The following is a 27,533-nucleotide window of genomic DNA, read 5'->3' as shown; positions in this document are numbered from 1 at the left end:
AGGGAAAGAAACCCAAAGTATACCCACAAAAGCGGCGCAGCCTTTATACTCCTTTGCCAACTTTCCTTAGGTACGACCTTCAAGCTCAATTTGCTATGCAATCAATGCTTTACCATGAAGATTCATGATAATGAAAGCGTTTTTGTTACACTGGCATCTGTCTGGTTAAGCATTCAAATAAAAGCCTTTTCATACCTTGCAGTTTTAAGTGTATACTCTAACGTATATTTAAAAATGTAACGCACTTAGGCAAAGAACAAAGATAAAAAAATCCCAAACCTACCATATAAGGTGGAACTCTAAACTTGTTTATGAATCCAAGTCTTGCAATATCTTTTCTCATAAAAGAAGTGAACTCTGAGTTTTTTGTACCCATCTTTACCCATTGCTGTCAGTACCTGGATGCACTCTTCCTCAACATGCTCAACAACCACAATAGGTTGTAAGAGAATCTGGCAACAGTAATATCATGCCTGATACAATTTTATGTAATTTGCATGAAAATCCTGGGCTCTTCCCTATGAATTGTAGAGTATTTTGTGGTCTCTTCTCTCCTAAAGTTCCAGTGCTATTGGTTGCGCTTTCTTTAGCAGGTTTCTAATAATTCCAGGGCAATGTTTTAGTGGACACACCACTGGAAGCACTGTCAATGCATGCGTCCACATGCTCTGATGGCATGGGAAGGGCCTTAAAGTGACTGCATTGAGAACATGACATTTCAAAGCTTTGAGGAATATGTTTCCTCTGGTTTTGCATAGCTAATAAATAGATTGATAGAAAAAGTCATGAGAGTTCTATTTGCTAACTATAACCTCCTTTTCACTGTATGTTTTCTCAAAAGAAGCTTTGGGGAACAGGTGTTTCAGTGGTTGCTAGAACCAGGAGACTGTCAACACATCTTTACAAAAGAGAGTGTTACCTGCAGCCTTGAAAGAGGCTGTGGTACATCTCACCTAAAGAGGCCCTTCCTTTGTCTGGCCATATTTGACAGCTATTATCTTCTCCGTGTTATTCAGTGATAAGGGCTCTTCCAAAATGTGCTTGGAGAAAGAAGCAACAAATCTTTGTCAATACAAATTCCAGCTGTTGAAGTCAATAAAGTTTCTGTCCTATCAAGATACATGAGCTATCTAGGCTGTACAGTCAACTAGTAGTCTACATTAACAAAACCTAATAAACGATTGTATTGGGTGAGGGTGTGAAAGCCTATTAATTCCTTTGGACCTCTTAGAAGTTTTAAGTACTATTGACCATGATATCTTCTTGAACAGGAGAAATGAATGTTTTCTGCTGGGGGAGGGGGATACTCTTCAGTATTATAGCCACCAGCATATGGTAAACCATATTGTGTTATCTTATCCCCTAGGTAATTTAATAGCTATATGAACTAATGGTAGAGGTCATCCAGAGTTTGGAGTGAGGTACCAACAATATTCTAAACACTTGGCTGTATTATTCTTACACCTAATTCAAAGGAAATGGTCAGTACTCTTGACATTGCCTAAGTTTGAAAATGACCTGCAAGAGGTGAACAAACAGAGCAGTTGGTCAGAAGAAATCTATTTTGAAGATTGGAGTGAAGCTTATTTTGAAAAAGGTTGAGCTCCCTTTGAAAAATTATGCCTACATTTTGAGAATATTCCCTCATTCCATATTTGATTACTTGCATACCATTGCATTTAGTGAACTAGATGTAATTTTTCCAAAGTCAGGCTGATTTAACAAGTTATCTATGCCTTCTTTACTTCACATCAAGATTATTAAAGTATTCTATACAGGATTATCTTTAAAGAGTATCCCAAAATTTCAATTATTGCTACATGAGGCAGCTAGGTTGCTAATGGGTATATAGCACTGTGATCATATCACTTTGATATTAAAGAATATGTGTCACTTCCTGCTTGTCTTCTAGGCCCAGTTCAAGAGGTCTTGTTTTAGTTATAAAGAATTGTAGGAAAAGCCCCCAATTGCAAAGACCTCTAGGAAACAGCTTTCTCCAATGTTTCATGTAAATTGCAGAATAAATCTCTTTAGAGCTACAATTATTTATTTTATTTACTTATTAATCAAATGTATATGGCTGCCCATCTCACAAAAAGAGAGTCCAAGTGGCATACAAGAGTCTAATAAAATGATAAGTATAGTAATTATTAAAAACATTAAAAACTATAAAAATAAACTAAAACAGAAAAGGAAAATAATAGGTGAAAGGTTGTTAATAGAGCCACCTCACTAGTTCATCTGTTCCCTGGAGTCCCCAGGCCTGCTGATATAACCAGGTGTTAAGAGACCTTTGAAAACTCAGGAGTGATGAGGCCAATCTCATCTCTGGGGGGAGGAGGTTTCACAATGCAGGCAGCACAGCAAAAAAGGCCTGCCATCTAGGGCCCACCAAATGTAGCTCCCTAGACAATGGAACCTGCAACATACATGCTCTGCTAGATATAGTGGGACGGGCAGATGAAATTGGGGAGAGGCGGTCCCTCAAATAACTCAGTCCCATGCCATGTAGGGCTTTAAAGGTCAACACTAGCACCTTGAATTGGACCTGGAAACAGACCGGTAACCAATGCAGCTCACGGAGCAGAGGTGTAATGTGTGTTCCACCAGAAACACATATAACTGCCCATGCTCCCGCATTCTGCACCAGCTGAATTTTCCAGATACTCTTCAAAGTCAGCTCCATGTAGAGTGCATTGAAGTAGTCCAACTGGGAGGTGACCAGCACATGAGAGACCATGAGTAAGGTCCCTCAGTCCAGGAATGGGCGCAACTGGCACACAATATGGAGCTATCCAAAAGCCTTCCTAGCCACGACTGCCACCTGCTCATTGAGCAGGAGATGTGAGTCCAGGAGGACCCCCAAGTTGCACACAGGCTCTGTTTGGGGCAGTGCAACCCCATCCAGGACCAAAGATGGCATAATCCCAGAACCAGAAGGCCCCAGAACCTCAAGCCACTCAGTCTTGCCAGGGTTCAGTTGAAGCCTGTTGTTCCCCATCCAGACTCTCACAGCCTCCAGATACTGGGATAAGGCATCCATAGCATCACTTAAATCGCCAGATTTACCGGATTTACAGAGATGTACCACTGAGTATCATCAGCATACTGATGATAACTCACCCCATGGTAACGGATGAGCTTACCCAGCAGTCTCATGTAGATGTTGAATAGGAGAGGAGAGAACACTGATCCCTGCAGCACCCCACACAGTAGGGGTCAAGGGTGGGATCTCTCCTCCCCAATCTTTATGAGCTCCCCAAAACTCTTCTTTCAGAAAGGTATGAAGAAACTACATCTTTTCCATTTTAAAAAAGTCATTTTAGGATGATTTTAAAATATTTTAATTGATATTTTCCCTTCTGGCATTATTATTTCATTTTTTAAAATTAGAGACACAATGACTTGTTAAATCTCCCTATATATAAGCATTCTCTTATACTTAGTGTGCCTATCTCACTCTGAGAAAGATTTATGGGCATTTGCTGTATATTTATGCTTTCAGAAGACCAGACACGTAAGAGTAATAATGTTGTACTGTGAGAGGAGATGGGGATCATATTATTTCAAAAGAAAAAAGGACAAACTCTGACTTGGCATATTCACATAGGGCTGACATCTGGCCAGCCCTTTGAGGTAGACCAGACTAGGAAACCAAAGTTATGTAGGCCAATACTACTTTTATTGTAAAGTTATAGAAACAAAATCTTGCAAGTCTGAATGCACCTCCCTTCCATTATCTTCGTGTGAACCAGGGAGGGGCTTGTCTAAGATGTTTGCAAATGTTACATTGCTGCCCCAGACTCAGATTTCTTTTATCTGACTGTTGCCTTGGCAGTGGCTCTTTCTCCTGTCCCTCAGGGCCATCTCCTCAGCCCTCTACATGGATTGCATATAACCAGTACTCTTCTGTTAATTCTTGTTATAATTTTTCTACTGAATGTCCTAAAAGTTTAAACAAACTCTTTATTTTCCTTCTCTGAATCAGTCCCAGAGTAATAGCTAAGTTCAAATTCATACAAATAAAATCAAAGATTTATGATCAAATACAACTAATATCAACATACAAAAAAAAAAATTCTAGTCTTACGTTCATTTCATTTACAAAAAATTGGGGGGGGGGAGCCTATTTGATATGTATTATTTATTTTAAAAAAGTATTAGTTTCATATTATCCAAAAATGCTAGTAGAGCATGTAAAATGAATACAAATTTTAAAATATCCATTCAGATATTTATATGGTTTGTTATAGGCTCATCTTGTTTCATGAGTACTTATCTGAGATATGAAAAGAAGAAATAGAAAACTGACTTTAAAATCTGAAATGCATGCTTTTGGACGATCAGCTGCATATAAATCTGATCAAGAGTACAGCAAAGGCATTTAAATCAGGTGTACTTGCGGTAGTCATGACTAACTTGCACACTCATTTCAATGGCTGTGCTCTAAGCACGAATAAGCTAGGATCCCACCCATTATCTACTTGCATATGTTGAATAATCTTATAAGTAAATATGATGTAGAAACACAGTTTTTGTTTTTCAGAATACCAGTTCATATTATAAATTAATGGCGCAGGGCTTAATGACGCTGGAGTTTGCCGGTCAGAAATGGTCGGCACTCCAGCGGTTCGGGCCCGGCTCGGCGGGACGGGGTGAGCTCCCGTCCCTTGTCCTAGCTTCTGCTCACCCAGCAGTTCGAAAGCTATTCCATCTGCGAGTAGATAAATGGGGACTCCTGTTTAGATGGGAGGAACTGGCGGTGCTGCGTGGGGGAGCAAAATACCGGTGCTGGCTGAACTCCGAATGCAACCGGCACGAGCGACAATCGATGCGAGCGGTGAGAAAGATCTACGGAGGAGGAAAAAGCCCAGATGACCCCCTAGCGACCACTGCTGGGCACACAGTGTAATATATATATAGCACTGTAGGATTTGTAATTGTAAGATTTGTCACTGTTAGGATTATATATACTTTGTGAGCCGCCCAGAGTTCCCCATTGGGGGGAGATGGGCAGAGAATAAATCGAATGTAAAATGTAAAACAAGCTGTTTTTTCCCACTCTGGTTCTGTTGTCTAGGCTCGTAGAAAATAGAAGAAGCCCAAGTATAAACTTTGGAAGTATTCCATGCAGAACGTATATGTAATTCTATAGCCTACTATAATAAGTGGGCTCTCATTACATCTAGACTGTAATACAGATATTAAAACTAATAACATGTATAAATGAAATACACAGTCCGAGCATAATATTCATCTTACTAAAGGCTCCTTTATTTAGAATACAATATTATCATCCTCTTGCTACTTCATGGATATAAAGCCATCATAAATTACTTTAGGGCAGAATTTCTATGATCAAAATGAGGCTATGCAATTAAGCCGTAATTTTAAAATCCACTACTGAGGTTAAATAAAGAACAATTATGAGGAAAAAGGGTAATTTAATACTCAACTTTGAGTCTAAGCCTTCACTATATCACAGATTAAGTTACCTAAATAGTTTTTCACAGCTTTAGTGCAGTGGCTATAACAATACTCCATTCCTCTTCAGAGGAATAAGGAATGTTATCAATATCTTTAGTAAGAAAAATAAACTAATCAAGGATTGCTCTAAAATGAATCTGTGATATTGATGAATTCCACATCATGTTACAATTTAAGATGTTTTATTTTAAACAAAGCAGAACATTTGACCAGTTTTTTGGGGGGGAGGGTGTGTCACAATCTCTAACCACTGATTTAGATTAAAAAATGGAATTTAAAAATATATTATTAGCAAGTATAGATTACACTTATGTTGTATTATTATGCTTAGGTTTTAAAATATATATTTCCTTAAGTGATGCATGCTTACATTTTGACCTGGGTGATTCCTAAGCTGCATTCACACAAGTTTTATTCAAAACAATCGAAGTAGGTGTACTTGCATTTATTCAGTGTCTCAGACCAGTTGCCCTATCCTACCATCTTAGGAAAAAACAGGGATTCACATGGATTTATAACTACTCTTAAGACATTTGGTGTTATCACTAGTAGTTCTTTAGAATTCCTGGTTAAATCATGGATTGGGACAATGGCAAGCATACTGGATCAGTTCTGCATCTTCCCTGGGTCTTCTCTCCTCTCAGTCATTGCTTCTGATGCCCCAGTGCAGCATATCCCACTGGCCGGCCTGCTTCTGATCACCTTCCTTTCCTTTCTTTGCTCAGTCACTGCTCATGTCTGATCATGGCATATCCTACCAGCTTGTTTGCCCCGAGTCTTCCTAGCCTCTCCCTCCTCTGCCTTCCCTCAATCACCAATTTCCTTTTCTTTTTCTATGTCCCCCTCATCTTGAACCCCTTCCACCTGGAAGAAGACAGGCAAGTGTGGAATGTTTGTGCATATTGTTTTGCACATCCCTACTAACCCACGCTTGAGCCAGCAGAGAATTATACGGGTATGAAATCTGCTGCCTGCTGCTGATCCTCATTCTGGTTCGATTCCCTTGTTCTGACTCAGTGCCTAATGGTGCTGTCCTGATTATTCACGTGAGCCATATTATAGGCAAAGTGTAAACCTAATATCTCCTTGAAATAAAACTTTAAAAAATATTTATATAGCTATCAAGAATACTGAAATCAATGGACAGATGAATGAATATTCTCTAGTTACAGGAACAAATAAGAACAAATAGACGGGATGTCTTCTCTTTATGTTTAAATTGTCCTCCCTTTACTATAGCTCTATTCCCAACTTTCCACAATTTTCTGCTCCACTAACTTAAAAGTAACTTCCTTAAAAAAAAAAAAAGAACAAATGACAGACAACTTGAGTGACTGATTATATTGTGCCAACACTTTGTTTTTTCTTGGAGGCCTTGGTTTAAGAGGATGGATGTTAGTGTAAATGACAGAAATGGAGCTTCACATAGGATTTCACTCCTGTTCAAAGACAAGCAAAGGCAACCTCAGTGAGGAGCAATCAACTTGACAAATGGATGCTGTTCAACCCTGTGCCTCCCACTGAAACCAGAGAGCCTGATTTACACTATTTTTTTCCTGTAAACTTAAAGAGCAGCAAATTCCAGACAGACTTAATACTGCTTTGCTGTACAATGGGTTGAGCTGATAATTCTACTCATATAATGAAATCTGATAATAGTAGGGAGGAAATACACATCAGAAAGAATGGAACACTTTAACAGACTTGTAAAAATACACTTAAGACTTACAAGATTCATAAAAAGAAAAGCAAATTGGTTGTACCAAGAAAATTTTATGTGGTTGTATTACCTAAGGTTAAAACAGTTCCCCCAATGCTATTTACAACTGACAGTATATCTAACAAATAAAAGCACTTAAATATCAAAGACTTTGAACGCATCGATGTGATGTTCTATCCCCCCAAACAGTACTTGATTGATAAATGAAACAATAAAAAAGGAACAAAGCCATTTATATTTAGACTTCTTCCCTCAGTGCAGCATTTCTTAACTAACTGTTTAAAGTGAAACACTTTTACCTGAGGCATTAAGACCCATTAAACTTAATAGGACATCTGAGTCAACATGTACAGGGTTGTGCTGTAATGTGCTTCATTTTAGCTGATCTCCTCTCTTATGGGTAGAACAAATCTGGAAAGGCGAGACTGAACAGAAACCATATGAACAGTAGAACCATCAATACAATGGCATCAATAATGTTCACATATGTAAAAGTTGAATATTGTGAACATTTCACTTTTTTATTTATTCTTCTGTTGTCACAAATAAAATAAATTGGGGGAGGACCTCTTATATAAACATTTCATGCTGGAGTGAATGGACCTCAACAGCTGCTGATTTGGTGACACTGAGAACCCCAGTGGAGCTGTCCTGCTGAATTAACGTCCTGGAAATGTTAAGAAGAAACTTCAAACAGACCTTGTTTAGCAGGTGGTCAAAGCTTTCCCTCTGTGGGGATCATGTGAAGACTAGCAGAACAGTCACTCAGTCATGAATCAGGCCTGTCAATAGTTGCCTATTTTCTCAACAGGTTTCTCAATCATACCCCAAAAGCATTCCTCACACAACATCCTACTCTTCTGTGTAGCTTTATATAAACTATCACCAACTGGAGAGCAGCAATATTATTAACTTTGCTTATATTATTAATTTATATTACTAATTTATATTTAAGGATGAACAAGGGTCAAGAGAATATGATACAAGAGATGTACACACTTTTAAATAAGCTAATTTGTTTATGTATGAGGCTTACATGCGGCTGCAAACTGAAGATAATTAGTTGGTGCTCCAGATCATAAAACTGTATTTGAGAAGCTATTTATGAAATATACTTCTGGTTTTCAACTCTGAAGTCTTCACTATTGTTCAGGATGCTAATAGAAAAGCACAAAATACTCCCCCATAATTTTAATTTTTAACTCTTTCTGATGGAGTTCATTTTTTAAAAATCCCTGCACATAAAAAAGTAGCCATCAGGTTGAGCTAGTACCTTTTTTTCTAGACATCAAGTTGACCAACTATGGGGAAAAAAAATCTTTTGGGAACTGCATTAGTCATACGAGTATTACATGCAGCAGCAGCAGCAGCAGCATCCACTGGGAGGAAGTGTGTCAAAAAAGTCAAGATGGTGGCCACAAGCCCATGATCAAACCCCTGCCCCTTTAATACATGCAACCACATGGCCATCACATGGCCATCTTAACTTCTGTGATGCCCCTCCCCTGCAGATACCCCTGATGCAGCCGAAAGTTATACAATCTAGGCGTAACTTTGGTGTCAACAAAAAAGTGGGAGAAAATAACCCTATCTTGATAATAATCCTGCCTTGAATAAAAATAATCATTTAGCGGACCTCTTTGTATAATTATTTCAAAGATAATTTTCCCTGGGGTCAGCTAATTTGCTGAAGTAATTAGGGACTGTTTACAACAATTACTACTACTCATTCATGTAAAGAATGGTTGCAAATCACAATCCTAGTTTCTTCATACAATATAAAATCAAAGTCTGAGGAACAGAATATTTGCAGGCAAATAGATCTGTTTCAGCTCAGACAGTTAATAAGTGTACTAAAGGGCTAAGAAATGTTTAAATGTGCCCCATTATCTAATTATAAAATATAAATTTGTATAAGTAAATATAAATAAAGTACATTAAAAAAAAGATTTGTTACAAGCAAACAGTATACCAGTTTTGACCCTCAAACTGCTATGTCAGCATAAACATTGTTTCTTTTAGTATAGAGCAACATGGAGATTCTATTCATGTAAAGAAATTCAGTTTTTTTTGGCTTTATTGATTTTATTTTAATTATTCTGAACAATGTCCAAAAGTAAATTCACTTTCAGTCTGGGGCATCAGTTTACATATACAATTTTCTGACTAGCTAAAAGATGTGTCTGTGTATGTGTGTGTATCCCTTTAGATAGATGGAAAGTTGTATAGGTAAACTGGTGCACCAGACTGAATTTATATATAATATAAAGCAAACAATACTCCTTTTCTTTATTTCAGATTATGAAATATTTTTTAAATAAATCTTTATTTCAGATTATGAAATATTTTTGCTTTAGAAACTATTGAGGAAAATAATTTTTAAAATTTTTATTTTATTGCCCTTCGTACAATAAAAGTTGCAAATCATAAATGAAATATCAGAAATTAAAAACAAATGAATAAAGGTTCTCAAATTGTACTGTAAGGTTTCTGATTATAAGTGTCTTCTTATAATTGTTTGCTAAACAATCTTCCTGGGGAAGTTACATTGACCAAACACTGAGTTTAATAACTTCCAAGGGCTCTGAGCATGATGTTAAACCAAACTAAAAAGGAAAATTATTCAGTTTGATCACTTTGACTGTACGTCAACATTTCTTCCACACCACTGAAGAACATGAAAGCGTAGCAGTAGCTCCTGCCACCCTTGCTTCTAAAACGTGTGACGTATTACTTCAGTGCAAAGATTTGCTTAAATACAATGTGTATCATCAGTGAACTATAGATACCACCTGCTCTTAATTTTGCAGAACAGAGATTACACAGCCACAGAGAGTTTTTGATTAAGTATGCATCTATTCATACTCTAATTTTATAATGCAGTATAACAATGGAGATGAGCACTGTCAATATGTACTTAGATGTAACAAAGGGGAGGCCATTCTTATGAGACGCAGTATAGTACTCAATAGCATGCCAGACTGCTGTGAATACTTATCTAAGGAAGAACAGAGAGTTTTTCTGTAAGGGACAGAATGGAACAAATTATTTGGGATTTTGAACAGAAGCATTTCACAGTGTAATATTTCAGGGAATCACTTTAATTACTCAGACATATGAAAAGATTCCCTTGAGCTGAGCTTCACTCCTACCTGACTTTGAAAAAACTAAGAAGTTCTGATTTTATTAGTATCTGAATGGAGACCACCAGGAAATCTCAGGGTTGGTTGGTTGGTTATTTTATTATAATTCACATTTCTAAGGCTGGCCAACTTCATGATGATTCTAAGCAGTGCACAAAGTCATAACCAAAGTAATAGAACAACACCAGACAGGAAGAGGGTCATCCCAGTTAAAGAGGCATAAACCCCTTCATGTAGGAAACCCCCACCCACATCTCAGCCAAAGCCTGGGAAAGGAGCACCATCCTCAAGGCTCATTTAAAGAAGAGCAGGGCTGAGGTCATTTGAATTTCTGGGGTAAATGCTGTACCAGAGGGCAGGCACTGTGACAGAGAAGGCATGCCTCCTGGGTACCATCAGATGGCATTGGTAGAGAGTAAGGAAGATGGCCTTGATGGAGATATGTAAGATCTGTTACCAAAGCGATGAGGGATAAAACATATCTTAAGTCCACCTCCGTAACAGACAGAAAATATTCAGGAGAGGCTCAGACAGACACCTCCCTAAGTCAAAGGCATATTAGAATGGGGAGGAGGTACAGAGTTGAAAGGTTATATATATATATATATATATATATATATATATATATATATAATCTCATTTTATATTTATATAAATTATCTCAAATTTTATATATTTATATATATATTATCTCAGTGAAAGTAGCTTTAGGGGTTGATTTCTTGATCTGGTCTACCTGGTGGGGCTGACACACTGTTTAATGAGTGGGATCCAGAGCATGCTGACTCAGGATGGGCAGAAACAATAGAAGATAAACAGTCCCTCAAATAACTAGGTCCTATGACATGTAAGGTTTTGTAAGTGATAATCAGAACCTTGAGCTGCACCCAGAAGCCTACTGGTAACTAATGAAATTTGAAGACCTTCCTGACTAAATATGCTGCTTGCTCTTCAAGCTGAGAGTCCAGGAAGACCTCAAATGGTGCACCAGTTCTGTCTGGGGAAGTGCAACCCCATTCAGTACTAGACATGGAAAATCCCTGGATCCACATTTACTTGATATTGCTAAGGATGAGCTTAAGTGTTTTCTTTCCCATCCAGATCCCTACAGTTTCCAGGCACTGAGACAAGATCTTGACAGTATTACTCAGTTGGCCAGGAGTCAGGATATACAGTTGAGAATCATCAGTGTGACCTCACCCAGTAGCTTCATGAAGATGTTAAACAGGAGGGTGAGAGTTTTAGCCCTGTGGCACCCTACAGGTCAGGGTCTTTGGATTTGACCCCTTCCCTCTTATCAACGCTGACTGAAACTGGATACAAAGAGAGGAGGAGAACCAACACTAACACTGTGCCTCCTCGGCCCAATCCTCATAACTGAACCAGAAGGATACCATAATGGTATCCAAAGCTACTGAGAAATTGAGGAGAACTAAGACAGTTGTACCACCCCTATCCCAGCTCTACTAGTGGTTATGGACAAGTAGATCAATGTTGTCTCCGTGTAATATGTCACTATGGAGCCTGATTGAAAAGTTTCTAGATAATCCATTTCCTCCTGAAGCTGCAGCCTAGCCATCTTTTCAGCAGCCTTCTCCAGAAAGAGGAAGTTGGAGATGGGACAAAAGTCTAGCAATTGTCTACTGAGGAGTGGACCTCCTTCAAGGCAGATGGAGCCACCTTTCCCTCAGAGAAGTCTTTACTGCATGAACCCAACCATGTCACCTCCTGGGAGGCGTTCAACAACCAAGAAAGACATGGATCTCTAACATATTGTGTTAACAGTCCCAAGGATCCTGTCTACTTGCTCAGGAGTTAGATACCTGAGCAAAATTATGCCTCATTTGCCCAGTCAGAGTCAAACCCTGAGAGGATCCAAATGATTTTTATCTGTTAGATGCTTAGAATTCTTCACAACAGGCCTGTAGATGTTCTTGTGGTCCATCCGTCTCTTGAATGGAAGGGTCACCTTAAGGAGGGCTGCTGGATGACTATCTGCAGATGCAGTAAGAGCATGAAAATAGATGTTTTGCCACTCTTTTTGGCACAACATAATCCCTAATGTAGGCTCTTCCACATGCTCAATTGGATTCCCTCTTCATTTTTCTCTAGCAGTGCTCTAGGTTTGCCATTGCTTTTTTCCAGAATGTTTTTTTATTTATTCCTGACTTCCCACTATAGCCTATAATCCTCAGATTTCCTGGTGGAATTCTTCCTAGTCACCCTGCGGTAACACTTGAAACCTGCAAATCTTGGCAGCTACAGGCCACATTCTAGGTGACTCAGCTTCTACAATTGTATTCTTGAATTGATCTATACATAATCTTTCCTTCTGTATATGTAGCACTTTAACTTCCCTCTTTACAATGTGCAATAATGAAACAAGAAAATCTCTAACCATATTTTTTTGTTTGTTCAAACTGGAAAATTATGATTGCCAGCCTTGGAACATGTCAGAATATTAAACTGCCTTCCATTAAAAAAAAAAAAAAAAAAAAAACCCTTAATATCACCAGTTTGTTCTGAAGCCTTGGATGGAAAAAAATGGGAAATGTGATTCTAGTTTAACTGCAGCACACAAAGGGAAGAAAAGGACTGGATATATGAGCAAACGACTCAAGCCTATCTTGACTTATTATGAATTCAGCCACAGCATTTTAGTCTCTCTAGTTTCCAAACCCTAAAACAACTTAAATGTGACACATGGCACTTTGTAGCTGCAAAACAAAACTAAGTGATGGGGTAATGCCCAAAAGAAACATAATAGTTGCTATTCTAATTTTAAGTAGAAGGAGGTAAACATCACATTCATATGACAAATTTTTCCATCCAAGGCTTCAGAACAAACTGATGATATTAAGGGTTTTTTGTTTTGTTTTTTAATGGAAGGCAGCTTAATATTCTGACATGTTCCAAGGCTGGCAATCATAATTTTCCAGTTTTCTAAAACACTTCTTTATTTATCTGTTTGTTTCATAACTACACATTAATGCATACATAGTCCCATTATTTTCAGAATTCAACATAGCAGTATAGTTTTAATACAGAAAACATATTGGCAATAAACTTAGAAAGTAAATATAATGAATTTTCTCTTAGACCTCTGCTGACTGCAGGCATACATACAGTCACCTGGGAATACTTATGAGTAGACATACAGTATATAGGACTGAACACCTATAAAACTACAAATATGGAGCAAATCTGATAAAGAAAGCATACAGACTCTGTTCCACTGAGCGAACTGAGTACCCTTTAGCTTTTCTATGCCTATTATTTAGTGTGGAGATACTTGGAAAGATTAATCAATTCCATATAACTTAAGAATTATTTTTTCTTTTGTATACACTGAATGCAGATGTTGGTTGGTGCCAAAATGGGTGCAGGAAGACAGTGAAATAAATCCCTACCATTGGAGGATAGATAAGAGATTCAGATCAATATATGCAGGAAATCATCATCATCATCATCATCATCATCATCATCATCATCATCATCAAGATATCTTAAACAGGGAAAGTTCAAATCTCCTTTAAACTGGAACTGGAAAGGCCTAAATTATGTAAACTTTTTTTTTGGAACATTCTAAAATGTATTGGATGTTTACAGTGGATAAAAAATAAAATACCAGTAAATAAACAGAGAATTTACAACTGTCGTAACATTTAAATTTCATTGTTTCATTAATTAATTAATTGAATACATAAAGCTAGACCCATTATATCATCTTAAAAAATAATTGACAACTACAAAACTTTAATATTTATATTGATGTCACTACAATTTATCGTTATTCCTAAAATAAATGCATATAATATTGTAACAGAAAGAAAAAATAATAATTAATTAATTTTTAAGAAAACAATGAAAACAATATTATGTTCCAAATTTTCTCCCATTGTGCCTGGCTGGTAATTACATCAAAATATTTATAGACATTAAAATTGCTTCAGGCTACTAACTTTACATCAAATATTTCTGCTTTAAAAACCCATACTGAGTACCTGAGTTTCCCTTGCTGTGTGATATGTAATATATACAGAAGTCATTCTTGCCTAAATTTAGTCAAACTTCTGCTCTGGATGTATACTCTTAATTTTGCCATTGCTGTGTATTCCCCAAGCTTGATTTCCCAATCTGTTGGCAAAGTATCTCTTTTCTAATGTTGGGCCAAATTTGTTCTTGAGGCCATAAGAATATATCTCAATAAATAGTGATATTTTTATTTATTTGATCTAGAAAGATTCCTAGCAGAAAAAAACACGTTTCAATGTATGCATTTTTTTTTTTTAAATAGTCCTGTGTATTTCTTTCCAGTACTTTTGAATTTTTTTGTATGACCGTCACATATATAATGTTCCTTCTATATCACAACATTTTTGACATTTATTATTACATGATTTCTCTATTTTTACAATTATGGATGGAGTTATGTACCACCTGTAAAACATTTTGTACCAATTTTCTCTTAAATTATAGCTTGTGGTAAATTTCACTGTGTTTCTCTAAGTTCTCCCATTGTTATAATGTAATTTTGTAAATTTTGCATCCATTTTATCATGCAGTCTTTTACCTAATCTATCTCCATATCATATTTTATTAGCAATTCATATATATATCCTAATAGGTGGTCTTGTTTCTGTTTAAGTATTTCAAATTCTGGTCATCTGACTTTAAAACCCTCCTTCTTTCTTGAGATTGCTTTTTATTCTTCCAGGTAAGCATCTCATTATTATATTTGTTTTGGGTTTTTTTACATTAATTTTATATCCTGAGAATTCAGCAAACCCCTTAATTGTTTTCATCAGCTGCCTTGTAAATTAAGTAAACTTTGAGGATTTCTCATTTGGTAGAATTGCATCAGCGCAGGTCAGATGAATGTTGCTAGAGTCCTTAGTGGAATGTTAGTAGCTTCTAAACATGTCCTGAGGTAGGGAAGTACAAGAAGCACAGCAGACTTTCCATTCAGCCAGCCCTCGCTGGCATCAACACCCATCTGAAACATGAGCTTTCTTTAAAAGTTTCCTTAAAGACCACGATAGTGGTAATAAATAATGAGAAAATAAGAATTGCCCAAATCTATTTTTAATGTGTCTTTAAAAGCTGTAGAAGCATAGCATAGCAGAGAAAGAAAATATATACAAAAACACAAAGTGTAACATGTACATTTAAGCAATGTAGTATGGACAAAGATAAATATAATTTTCAGCCATTATTAAATGTATTAATACTAAAGAATACTTGCAATAAATATGGACAAAAAGTGGCTTGCTATAAAATTATAGAGATATTATTAAAAAGTGTATTTTATGAAAAAATGGAAGAAAAGTGCGTGTCATAATAGTTTGGGAAGCATCATGGGCAAAAGAATAACTTATTTTCATAATCAAAAAGGAATGGACTTTAAAAAACCCCATCAACAAACGCACCATATTTTTTTTCCACAGAGTCCCAAAAGTGTAGTTCGTATTACAGAAAACAGCTGCTATTATGTCTTGTTAATTATATTTAACACATATACAGTTAAAAAGTACATTAACTGCATGTTTTTAATAAAAAAAAAAAAGGGGGTAAAGAAATTTACACAATAGAAGCTTTTTTTCTATTCCAAATTAATCACTTTGAAATATCTCTCAGATTACATCAGTTTTACCCATTGTCATGTTATAAGATGGCATCTATTGTATATCATTACTGATGCATTAAATTAGTTGTTTATATTATAAAGTCTAAACACAGGAGAATCTTTTGTGTGGAATTCCTTGTCTAATAAAGCCTCCCAAAGCAAATAGCTGTCTTTTTTGTTTAGTTAATGCACCACTGGAGAACCTAAAGATGTGTAATCTTGTTACCATCTACGTACATACATACATACACACCCATCATGCTGTTCCCTTCCATGATAAGCAATGTTTGCAGAGTGCAGAACAGAAGTTTTAAAAAAAAAGTGATAGAAAGGAATTAAAGGCGTGAGGTAAGAAAAAGAAAAGGAAACACAGCTAAAACTAATTTACACAAACCGCATTCATAATACCTCTCCATGCTTTACAAACTATTCTTGCTTCATTAAATTTCTTGCCTCTCTCTTTTCCACAATCTTGTCAGCTCCAGCGAGCCAGCCATGACGATGGCTACCAGAGCCAGTGAGGTGCAGAGTGGTTAAAGTGTTGGATTCAGAGCGGCAGGACTCTAGATTCTAGTCTTCCTTTAGCCACTGAAGCTCACTGGATGATTATGGGCCAATCACCCTCTCTAATCCCTATCCAGCTCAAAAGATTATTATAAGGAATATAGGTCTTGTTCTCTGTGTAGATATAAGCACACATCAAATAAAAATACAAACTAGTAATCCCACTAGCTCAGTCTTCCAGTTCCTCTTGAACAGTCGCCCTTCATGTATCTGTTTTGTAATTCAATCCTCATTCATTTTCTAATATGGCCAAATCACCTCAATGTACTTCTTTCATACCGTGTATTCACTTGTGTATTCAATCCACATTCATTTATCCCTTTCATTCTAGACCCTGCCTCTTCTTGTTTTACCAGACACACTTAAATATCCCATTTCGACTGCATTATTTTTATGTTTCTCTTAGCATATCCAACCCTCACTTCCATATAACAAAGTGAGTAAAACAGAAAATACACAATCTTTTATTTCCATCCAAATCAGTCTGCATTTTTAATTGTTGCTTACTGTCTTGATTACATTCTCTGCTATTGTTTTTCTCTAGCCACATTATACAATGTTTCTTCTCATTTGCAGCAATTATGCTTCTTCCTCATCCACAGCCTCTTTCATTTCACCACTCTATTAATCATTCATTTCATACTCCCCTCAGTATAATTCTACACACTTCTGTGGCCCTCTGTAATGCAGCTCTTTTCACTCTGTTCCAAGTAGCTTCCATATTCTCCTACCTTATTTATTTTATTTATTTAGCAAATTTATATGGCCGCCCATCTGACATAACATGACTCTGGGGGGCGTACAAACACTTATGTCTAATTTCTATTCATTTTATTGGGAGATTAACATCTAATATTTTTTAATATAGGTATCATACTTTTCTTCTTGCAGTTCTTTCACTTTTACTCTAGTTTCTTTTATTTTGTTCCTTTTTTTTCCCTTTCCTTTTTTTCCCAAGATTCACTTTTGGCATTACCAAATAAAGGTTTGAACAACATTTGGAACTTCTCATCACTCTGTATCCTTCACCAATTATCTCAATCTTTTATCATAAACAATCATGCTTTTAGATTTATATTCTTACTTTCCCTTACATAAATATGAATATACAGTCAGGTCCAGAAATATTGGGACATCGACACAATTCTAACATCTTTGGCTCTATACACCACCACAATGGATTTGGAATGAAACAAACACAATGTGCGTTAACTGCAGACTGTCAGCTTTAATTTGAGGGTATGTACATCCAACTCAGGTGAACAGTGTAGGAATTACAACAGTTTGCATATGTGCCTCCCACTTGTTAAGGGACCAAAAGTAATGGGACAGAATAATAATCATACATCAAACTTTCCCTTTTTAATACTTGGTTGCAAATCCGTTGCAGTCAATCACAGCCTGAAGTCTGGAATGCATAGACATCACCAGACGCTGGGTTTCATCCCTGGTGATGCTCTGCCAGGCCTCTACTGCAACTGTCTTCAGTTCCTGCTTGTTCTTGGGGCATTTTCCCTTCAGTTTTGTCTTCAGCAAGTGAAATGCATGCTCAATGGGATTCAGGTCAGGTGATTGACTTGGCCATTGCATAACATTCCACTTCTGTCCCTTCAAAAACTCTTTGGTTGCTTTTGTAGTATGCTTTGGGTCATTGTCCATCTGTACTGTGAAGCGCCGTCCAATGAGTTCTGCAGCATTTGGCTGAATGTGAGCAGATAATATTGCCCGAAACACTGCAGAATTCATCCTGCTGCTTTTGTCAGCAGTCACATCATCAATAAAAACAAGAGAACCAGTTCCATTGGCAGCCATACATGTCCACGCCATGACACTACCACCACCATGCTTCACTGATGAGGTGGTATGCTTAGGATCATGAGCAGTTCCTTTCCTTCTCCATATTCTTCTCTTCCCATCACTCTGGTATAAGTTGATCTTGGTCTCATCTGTCCATAGGATGTTGTTCCAGAACTGTGAAGGCGTTTTTAGATGTCGTTTGGCAAACTCTAATCTGCCCTTCCTGTTTTTGAGGCTCACCAATGGTTTACATCTTGTGGCGAACCCTCTGTATTCACTCTGGTGAAGTCTTCTTTTGATTGTTGACTTTGACACACATACACCTACCTCCTGGAGAGTGTTCTTGATCTGGCCAACTGTTGTGAAGGGTGTTTTCTTCACCAGGGAACGAATTCTTTGGTCATCCACAACAGTTGTTTTCCATTGTCTCCTGGGTCTTTTGGTGTTGCTGAGCTCACCGGTGCGTTCCTTCTTTTTGAGAATGTTCCAAACAGTTGTTTTGGCCACGCCTAATGTTCTTGCTATCTCTCTGATGGGTTTGTTTTGTTTCTTCAGCCTCATGATGGCTTGCTTCACTGATAGTGACAGCTCTTTGGATCTCATCTTGAGAGTTGACAGCAACAGATTCCACATGCAAATAACACACTTGAAATGAACTCTGGGCCTTTTATCTGCACATTGTAATTGGGGTACTGAGGGGATATCACACACCTGGCCATAGAACAGCTGAGAAGCCAATTGTCCCATTACTTTTGGTCCCTTACCAAGTGGGAGGCACATATGCAAACTGTTGTAATTCCTACACCATTCACCTGAGTTGGATGTACATACCCTCAAATTAAAGCTGACAGTCTGCAGTTAACGCACATTGTGTTTGTTTCATTCCAAATCCATTGTGGTGGTGTATAGAGCCAAAGATGTTAGAACTGTGTCGATGTCCCAATATTTCTGGACCTGACTGAAGTAGGCTTATATTTGAGCCATTTTCTGGCTCAAGACCTCTTGGGTTTTGAAATGATGCAATCACTTTTAATGCTTTTTCTCTACCCATTTCTACCGTCTAACCATGTTATCTAACAGAATAACTTTTCCTCTTGGATCACATTCATTCAAACTTTATCTCTAGTACTTCTATTATCACCATTCATACACAGCTACATTAATTAATTTTTCTCACATATGTACTTTCTGACATTATCATTGATATCATTATCCCTACACTCTCACTTCCCTGCGTATGTTCATCAACTCCATTCCAACATAACTTCATTAAGATCTAGTAGATAAATAATTATAACAATTTATTAAATTTATATGCCGCCAACTCCCAGCGACTCTGGGTAGTTTACAATTGCTAAAAACATTTAAAAACAAAGAACAGGGCAAAAACACAAAAATGGCACAAGGCAAAAGAACAACAATGGCAAAGAAAACAAACCCGAAGGGGAACAAAAAAGGAAGAAAGGGGTGTCAATTGTCCTCGCCAAAGGCCTGGGTGAAGAGCCAGGTCTTTAGGACCCTTCAAAATACCAGTAGGCTGGGATCTTCCTGTTCTACTTAGTTTCACAGAAACACCGCATAATCTGTTTTGCTTTCTTTCACTTCCTTTGTTAATTTATAATCCTCCATATGCAGTGGTCATCATCACAAGGGCCCACAAATATTGACCTCCACTGCCCATGGTGTTTTGGCCAATCAAGACTTTCAGGTAAGTTTTTAATAAGATAGAAAACGTATGGGTTAGGTTACCACCCTTAACTGTTTCTGCTGTTATCAATTTCTGAAAACTGTGCAATGTAGTAATACAAGGTGTCCCTGTGAGAATTTTTTTTTATAAATATATACAATTATAAAATTATAATGTATAAAATTACATTGCTATGGCAGAGAATATTTCAAAATTACTCTTTTTAAAAGCATATATTTATGACTACAAAAAATGAGAAAAAAGAGAAGCCAGGACAGATTTTGATTTACCTTAGTCTATGACTTATACAGTCATAAACTACAGAACAAAAACATCCATAACAGTTAAAATATCCACAATAAATATAAATTAAACTAAATAAACAATAAATAATCAAAGTTACAATACAAGGATAAATTAAAATAATTGTGATAATGAAAAATAAAACAAATCATACCTAATAAAATAATATAAATAAATAAATCCATATAAGAAAATGAAAATAATAAACTATTCAAGCAAATGCTCTTCAGAAAAATTCTCTCATTAAGTAGCTTCTTAAATGATAGAAGAAATTAATTACCTTAATGCTATTTTATTTTTCTAATGAAATCTAGCTTGGTTACTTGACTGTTTCTTGTAAATATTGAGAAAATAATACAAAACAGAAGATATACACACCAATGATTATTATCCTCTGGTTATTTTTTACACCCTATAAACAGGATTATCCATATGTTTCTCATTTCCTAACCGTATTACAAGTGCATATATACAGCCAAGTTTTTCATACTGGGAAAGAAGTTATGTGTGATAGTCAAATTATCAAAAGAAGATTAACATATACATTTATACAAATACACTTACTAAATGTATAATGTTGATTTTTCATGAATAAATATTTATCTGGGTAATGAACATGTAATGTGCAGCGCTATACACTATTGACAACAGAATATTTGTTTTCAGATATTTATTTACTTAAGTTATATTATATTGTCTCTATAGTTTTGAATATAAATTTTAAGTTTTATCCCCCAAAGTTGTCAACCGTTCAGGATAGGCCAGATCAGGAAACAGAATCCTCAAGTATGGCTAGAACCCACTTTATTGAGATCGACTATAGTAACAGAAACTTGAAAGCCTGACAGTGTTTTCTGTCCCTCCCTCTTATATTCAAGAGTGTTAAGGCGGAGTCAGTTTAAGTTTCTTTGTAACGTTATACTGTATATTTATAAATATGATAGATAGATAGATAGATAGATAGATAGATAGATAGATAGATAGATAGATAAATAAATAAATAAATAAATGTTTTCTTCTTGTCCTGGGCTTAAATTATGTTTGTATAATTGCCATCACATAGTTTCTCCAAGTCCGTCTCTGATTCCTTACAACATGCTCATAACCTAAGGAAATTAATTAAGGCTATATAAAAGGCAAATATTATATTAATCTATGTATATATTATATACACAATTGAATTATACACAATTGAATTAAAAGACAATCTATTAAAAACCTGCTTATTAGAGTACAATGAACTGGGTTGGGTAACAAGCAGTTGGAGGGAAATAGTGTGTCTGCATAGGAGATGGTTAGAATCTCATTTCCAGGCTGCAAACAATCATAGAAGCAAATCTAACTGTTAATGGCTTTTGTTGCTTCTTCTATATGATATGACTCAATGCACTGCACGAGATAGATGGGGAAATATCTTGATTCAGTTACGTTCTAAACAGTCTAGTATGGTATTTGGTGTAAACTACAAAACCAAAGGAAATGTAGACAGAGCTTTTCAAATATTTTCTCCAAATAACAATTCTGCTGTATAATATAACAATACAATAAGAAGATATCAAGTTAAAGGAACATCAGCCACAGTATTCTGTTTCTAAGGGTGGCCAACCAGATGCTTGCAAAAAGATAACAAACAGGGTGTTAAGGGCACTAGCCCTCCCCTGCTAATGTGCCATAACAATTAGGTACATCAATCAATCGGATGACATTCTACATGGCTATTATATAACAACAGTGTGTAAACTGATCGTCCATGAATTGTAATAATCCTGTCTGTAAAAAAATATCATTGCCATATATTGTGTTCAGAATTTACATGATTGGAAATTTAATTTCTTTTGTATATCTGGAACCTCCCAGAAACATAAGTTCTAGATTTATTGGGAATGAGGGGGATCGAACAATAATTCTTTCCCAACCTGGATAACATAAACGTTAACCATGAGTTAAAAAACTCTTCCTCCTTAAACTAAAAAGTACCAAGAAGGTGTATTTATCCACTGAATCTTTTTGAGAGCTCTATCCACTTGTTCTGCATGCTGACCTAATATTTTCACTCAGCCGCCCACCACAACCATTATATATCTTTCCTGATTAGTCACTGTCAGCATGTATTTATGTAGAACAGATACCACAGAAACAGCCACAGGCTTTCAATTTTTGGAAATCCTTGGCCCTAAACCCCTTCTCAAACTATGGTATATTAACTTCTGATTCTCCTTAAAGGAGACCAACTTTATTAACACTGCAATTTTTTGTCAGAAGATCAGCACTTTCACATTGGAATTCTTGAAGGATTTTCAGGCATATATTAAGAGATAAGCTGTTTTGACCTAATGTCTTGCCAGTGTATTACTGTGAGTTAATATTTCTTATAACTTCTACTTGGCATAGCTCTTTAGAGCTCTTTAGATACCCACCACTCCCAAAAAGTTTTCAATCATGGCTGTCTGCCTGACATTATATCTGTAGCTCTAACCTTCATTAATTAACAACTCTTCACTTATTTATTGATCTGATTTTCTAGTTTTTGATATCTTTTTTTAAATATTAAAAACTTGTCTTTACATATTTGTTTATATGCTCCTCAAACATTTTTCCATTTATTATTTATTAAATTTATCCTGTCTTTTTAATAGGAACTCAAGATACTATAATGTATATGGTGTTTTCCCATCATTTAATCATCACAACTCTATGAGATGAGTTTGGTGAGAAGCAATTATTAACTCCATAGTCAAGTGAAGACACCTTCAACACCCTAACCATTAAATCACACCGGCATTTACAGTTTCTTGACTTACTTTAATACTGACCTATATTTGCTTTTATAGAAGTTCTGTTCTGTTCTAATCCAATATGCAAAAGAAACACTGTCACATATAAAAGTATAGTGCATTAAAACTTGTCTCTTCTTACTCTGAATATAATGAATGACTATATATATCTTGCTAAAAGGTGAAGATAAATGGTATATGTTACTATGAAAGCAAAGCAATGGAGACTGAGAACTTTGCTCAAAACAAAACTTCATGGACCTGCTCTATAGAGCCAATGACTCTCTACCACCTGCTGGTATCTCATGTAGTAAGGCCATTTTATTCCCAGTTTAATTTTAAACATCAGGTTAAATTATGATGCATTAAATTATGTTGGAAGGGATAATTTCCTAGCAATTCATTTAGATGCCAGGTAATATAGGCAGTCCTCGACTTATGACCACAATAGGGACCGGAAAAATAGGGTGCAATCATTAAGCGAGGCATCACATGACTGCACCCGATTTTATGACATTTTTGCGGCAGTCATTAAGCAAATATCACGGTTGTTAAGTGAATCACATGGTTCCCCATTGATTATACTTGTTGGAAGCCAGCTGGGAGGGTTGCAAATGGTGATCACGTAATCCCAGGATGCTGCAACCATCGTAAATACATCCCAGTTGCCAAGCGCCAGAATTTTGATTATGTTACCATGGGGATGCTGCGACAGTCGTAAGTGTGAGGACCAGTCATAGGTCACTTTTTTCAGCACTGTTGTAACTTTGAACAGTCACTAAACAAATGATTGTAAGTTGAGGACTACCTGTATAACAGTGGAACAAATTGGGTTCCAGTGTGTAATATGTATTTTTCTTCTATGTCAAAATAAGGATAGAATAATCAAAGGACGCTTTTCAGTTCTGAATCGCTAAGAATTTTTTTTTTCCTAACTTGGTGGAATCTCATCTTAATCCCCAAGGATAGCTTCTTTCATGCCATGTAATTGTGACAATAGGACTGGTGTCAGTAGTACATAGTTACAAACACTGATAGAATTTTTTCATCCTTGCGCAGTTGAAGAACAGAACTAAAAATATCTTGAATGAATATTCTAATCCATACTGCCAATTGCAGAATACCAGATAATACAAGTTATTTTGTGTACATGGCACATTAATTTTAGCAAAGATTTTAAAAAGCTAGTTTTGAAGTAGTTCCCCCAAATAATTTTACAACTGATGTAATCCAAATAGGGCAATACAAATGTAGTATATAAAGAGTATTACTATGTGTGTAACTTACATACTGAAAATCCTTTTTTTCCCATCAAGTGAGACTTCAATAGAACTTTTAAAATGGTGCTTACCTCAGTCTGCTTAAAACTGCTGATTTTGCGCTTCAAATTTGGTGGCATATTTTCATCATTCAGGAGTGATTGTGGCTGGACTCAGCCAAGGCTTCTAAAGGGCTTCTGCAGCCTGGAGGACTTGGAGTGTTAAAGCAGTATGTTTGAGCAAGCCCAAACATTCTCGAAGCTGATTCTCCAAACATTTATACAGCTATCAGTAGCATTTGGTTTTAAAAATGTGTCTCAAGTTATTATATCGTATTCTATGTATCTAATTCATGCATCACTTCAGCTTGAATTTTCTAATCATTTAAAAATAAATTAAGTGCATTTTTCAGAAAATACTAGTCTCTTCTCTAGCTTATCCACTGCAAAATATTTGCCTGAAATGGTTGACAGCCAAGTTAAATAACTTTACCACTCAGTAATTATCTAATCTATGCACATACTTGCTGTTGTGTCTCTTGAAATTATCTACAAAAGGTGCCAATGCCAGAGAGGTACTGCAAAAAATGTCACTAATATCAAAAAAGAGCAACCCTTCTCTGCCGTGTTTTATACTTTTACTTATTGCTGGTTCCTGGTTTCCAGTCTGCGATTAGCTCCAAAATCTAGATTGGCTTACTTCTCTAACATGCACATTTTAAAATCTGCCTTAGATCAAGAAATGGATTATGACAGAACATTGCAGTTGCTTTGAAATTATTAAGAAGCTATCAGGCAATAAACCAATCTAATCTAAATGTGGAAGAGCACTTGGTTCTGCAACTATTATCTTTGCAGTTAAGCCTTTTATCTTTTAATGAAATTCTTCCATCTCTTTGGACAGATAATAAGACCAGGAAGAAAAGCCAAAGTTAAAGCTTTATGATGAGACTGCATAATGGAGTGATGGAAAATAGAACCTTCTCAGTGAAGAGCTTTGAGTACAGCTCAATCTTAAATCATTAGAAAATTCAAGCTGAAGTGATGCATGAATTAGATACATAGAATACGATATAATAACTTGAGACAAACTTGAATCTGTTTCAGAAAATAGTACTTAGTCAACATTCAGAGGAAAGAATTGAGAACTGCCGATCAAAGTGGCATTTTGTACTGGCCCGTGCATGGTTTCTTGAACCAAAGAATAAAAGTACATAGAAACAGTTTGAGAATGAAACATAACTTACTGAAAACATAAAAAGTTAGTAATAACTAGGTCCTAGAATATAGTTCCATTCTGAACACTCTGATCACCACTCTGATTAGTTTGTTGTTGCATATACTGAGATTACACACTTTGGACTTCATTAAATAGACTGAGAATTTTACTACTTCTGCTTTCAGTGTCTCCGATCCCTCTTCCTTTACAACCTTTTATGAACATGTAACATGGGGCCTTTTTATTATGTATCTTCCCTACTCTTATCACATATTACTGCCTGAGGGAATCAGGAGTGAGATAATAAACATGTTAGTCTTGCATTTACTTAGATTTACCTTCCCCAACCTAGTGCCCTCCAGATATATCAAGACTGAAACTCCCCGCTTGCTGGCTGGGGAATTCTGGAAGTCACAATCTCAAAATATCTATTGGGTGAAGCTGCCCTAAATATTGAAAAAATACACAATGGTAGTAATTCTGTCTTGTAGTCGGTTTACATTCTAATTGCATTTGGGATACAACTAATAACTTACTTGTGTGGAAGAAATATCACATTCTATGCAAATGTATTGTTTTTATAGGTTGTGTGCCAGAAAAATCTCCAGCTATTGCCAGAAAAGTAAACATTCTGTCATATATTTCCTATACATGAGAGAGAAATTAACTTAATATGAAACAGAAGACAAAGAAAAGGATTGAGATATAATGGTTTTTATATAAAAAAACCCCCCAAAAGGCCAAACAATCAGGAAAAACATACCATAATCTTCTAGGCACATGTAAAACCTTATTGGATGACTATCATAACAGAAACATTATGTTTGAAGGACATATTTTCATGGTGAAAGATGAGATTTGTCAAGTATGCAGGTTATAGTTTGACAGTGAAAAATGTGAAAATCCTTATAATCAGTTAAAATAATTTTGAAGTATTTTATGAATTTAATTTAGTATTATTAAATGCATGTTAAATATGATTTAATTAGCTTTTCAAATATAGGAAAATCAGAAATTAACACTAGAAGTCAGAAAACTGTATGAACTATTTTACAAAGGATATAAAGTATAAAGAACCATTGCTTAGCATTTACATATTATGAGGACTGATAAATAATGTCTCATTTTGTGTGGTAGTGAAAACACTATAGTAAATATTACGAATGAATAAGAGGAATACTGAAAATAAAATAGCCAGAATCACTATACCATTATGTAAACCTCTGCAAAGTTTAATTTATAATACAGTGTATAATTTGTGTAACCACATATCAAAAGGATATTGTTGAACTATAAAAGGATACATTTAAAGGAAACTAGAACTAGAAAAGGATATGAGATTCCTAAGCAGCTAAATAGTGTGCAGAATATTTTATATATAATGGACAAATATATATGACAAATCATTAGGAAAAAAATAAATTTATAAATCTGTAAAATATTATGAATTTATATACATATATTCAAGTATTTTGATCAAAATGTACTTCTGATTATAATTCATTTTAAGAATTTTACCTGAATATTTTTCAGCTTCCTCAGTATGCTTTTATATTTATGTTTCTTATTCTGATTTTTATTTCTTGTAATGTATCTGTAAAGCTATTTCTTAATGTTATTAAGTGCTCTTAAATGTGGTTTTGTTTATATATAATTTTTTCTTTTTCTGCCTCATCTGGAAATTATTTGTGTTATTATTTATTGCTTAGTATTTGCTTGAGATATAATACACCAAAAATTTGCAAAATATTTATAGTATTTTAAAATAAAGTAGTAAAAATAAAATAAGGAGAAAGTTGAAAAAGATTTATACGGTTATTAATTATGTTAAAGCTAGAACTATTTTCATAATACTGAGATTTGGGGAGCCTTGAGAAAACAGCAATGGATTTTGGGCTGATAAACCAATAACAAATAAACATGAATGTTTCATGTATTCAAAATGATTAGCTATA

At 35.7% G+C, this 27,533-nt stretch overlaps 1 protein-coding gene across 12 annotated transcripts in view; it reads right to left on the bottom strand.

Moving 5' to 3' along the window:
- STAU2 (staufen double-stranded RNA binding protein 2) overlaps positions 1-27,533 on the bottom strand; it is a 169,537-nt gene that overhangs the window by 32,934 nt on the left and 109,070 nt on the right. The gene's annotated exons all lie outside the window — the stretch shown is intronic.

This window comes from Python bivittatus, unplaced genomic scaffold (assembly GCF_059951505.1).
Source record: "Python bivittatus isolate LINGU-HERP-01145 unplaced genomic scaffold, Pbiv_v1 ctg000590_np1212, whole genome shotgun sequence".
Lineage (NCBI taxonomy): Eukaryota > Metazoa > Chordata > Lepidosauria > Squamata > Pythonidae > Python > Python bivittatus.
This window is presented reverse-complemented; position numbering and strand designations above follow the sequence as displayed.